We start from the raw sequence: 2,156 nt of genomic DNA on the forward strand, positions 1-2,156 counted from the left end.
ATTGGAAGAAAGGATCAAGGAGCAAGGAATGCAACTTATTGATTTGACTCCTGTTGATACAGCTAGAAGCTATCGCTCGCCTTCCGCCAGCTGGCACGCCAATCATTCGGTCTTGGTCTGCCGCTGACACAGCGCTTTGCGTTTCTACTATTGTAGGATATGTTGTGACTCTGGCACTTGCCTTCCTCCTCCACAAGCGAGTGAACGCCATCCAAGAGTCTTTCAACAAGTGCACATCCGGCGTTCCGCGCATGTTCCGACATGATAAAACTGACCAAGAACCTGAACCTGAGAACTCAACAAACCTGATTGAGATTACGCCTATACCGCCTCGTCGAACCTCTGACAGTTAGAGTAATCGAAACGACCCAATTCTAGACAATCCTAAACAATGCACCCCTATCTCATCTTCCTAACCCAATTGTCCAAAATTACCAAAGCCTTGCACCAGGATTCAGTTAGTGATGGAGATGTTGTTTGTATCTTGTGTGTGCCTGTTCTCTTTCTCTTTGCCTCTTGTTCCAGTGCCCGCCAATGTTCACACCGGGAACATCACCGAGCTAAAGGAGGATATGTAAGGCCTCTGCGAATATCGCACAAATGAACGATTGAATCTCCGCATTCCACTGGAAAAACTAAAGACTCTCCTCCCCAGCTATCTGTGGTCGTAAAGAAGATCAATGATCAACAGGGCACCTAATTGTCTGGACCTGCTTTCGGTCAAGGCCTGGTCCTTATCCCTTAGGGGGATCTGAACTGCTTAAACCCTAACTATCACCAGGAGAGAAGAAACTCCCTCTGCACATCTGGTCCTTGAAGGGTCTTCAGACAGTGTAACGTTGACCGGCTTCAGCATAAATAAACCAGCTAATAAACAACAGAACAAAGAACATGGTATCTGGAAATGTTCCAGCGACAGACTCGCCCGGACCCCATGACCGTTTAACGCATAAATTGATAATCCGATAAACAGAAAGCGACAGATTAAGAGCTCCCTGTCCAGCAGAAGGATGGCAGATCGACACTCGTGGCATGGGCATGACCTCAGGACACCTCCCCTTTCCCCCGTGGATTCCAAAAAAGGGACGCATCCTTTTACTACTTTCAGAAAAGCGCGCGTTTCTCCTGTCACAGACAAAGGGACATGAAATTTACAACAGACAATTTCAACAGATAATCATTTACGTGCATAACAGGACAACCAGATTCACAAATAATATGTTGTATGTCTTATATATGCTAGACGTGTTTCATGTAATCGGTGCAACTTTAATTAGTGTTTTATTACCCTTTTTTAGGAAATAAGGTTATTAAAATGTGTGTAATATGTGAAGTTTAATCTTGAACGAATGGGCACGACAAATGCAGAATTCTGAAATGAAGTAAACGTTAATAGTATGTACAATACTTGCATTTAAGAAACTTTATAGAAGGATTAACAAAACTTTTATAGATGGTGTCCTCAATATGATGAATTAAAGCCTCATGTTAATGTATGCACGCTCCGCCTTGCAAGAAGTCGACTGGAAGATCGCGTCATGGGACGGACTTATGCCGCGGATCAAAAACCCAATGCAAGACAGACTCGAGTGTGCTTGCTTGCTTCTTCGCCTTTCGCAGTGTTAAGAGCACTCCAACTTGTGCTCACATGCTTACCATCATAGCGATCGGTCATCTAAAACTCAAACACTTCAGTTGAAACTTCATGATCGTCAGAGATCTTCAAAGAACTTAAAGTCTTGCAAACTTAGACTGTCTCAGAAAAACCCCCCGAGGCTCCTCCGTAGCCCGGCAACCAACCAATCCAATGAGGGCTCTCCCAAAAAGATGTCATCCAAACGTCATTCAGGCACCAGATCAACAGCCAATCAGCAACGGAATTCCCTCCAGCAGCCACGAGCAACCATTCAGCTTTCAGCTGTCACCCAAAAACGCAAGTACAAACAAGGTCTTCCATCTGCTGAAATAGGTGCTGAACTGGTGAATTGAGTTAAGCAGTAAAGATAAGAAAATCTCTGCTTTGTGATTTTCTCAGGTTGCAAGTAAAAGAACTGTAGCAAATATCTTGCTAAAACTTTGGGCTTTCCTCAGAACTCCGTTAACATCATTCTTCAGAACTGTATGTGTGTGTTTTAGCTTAGTTTAATGTAATCTAG

General features: G+C 43.8%; 1 long non-coding RNA gene across 1 annotated transcript in view; it reads left to right on the forward strand.

The window, feature by feature from the left end:
- Window positions 1-243: 243 nt before the first annotated feature.
- LOC107566650 (uncharacterized) overlaps window positions 244-2,156 on the forward strand; it is a 16,436-nt gene continuing 14,523 nt past the window's right edge. Inside the window, exon 1 of the long non-coding RNA XR_001606532.1 lies at window positions 244-354. This is a non-coding gene — a long non-coding RNA (uncharacterized lncRNA). The remainder of the gene's footprint in view (window positions 355-2,156) is intronic.

The sequence above is a fragment of the Sinocyclocheilus grahami genome, unplaced genomic scaffold, assembly GCF_001515645.1.
Source record: "Sinocyclocheilus grahami isolate Dianchi unplaced genomic scaffold, SAMN03320097.WGS_v1.1 scaffold1090.1, whole genome shotgun sequence".
Taxonomy (NCBI): Eukaryota; Metazoa; Chordata; class Actinopteri; order Cypriniformes; family Cyprinidae; genus Sinocyclocheilus; species Sinocyclocheilus grahami.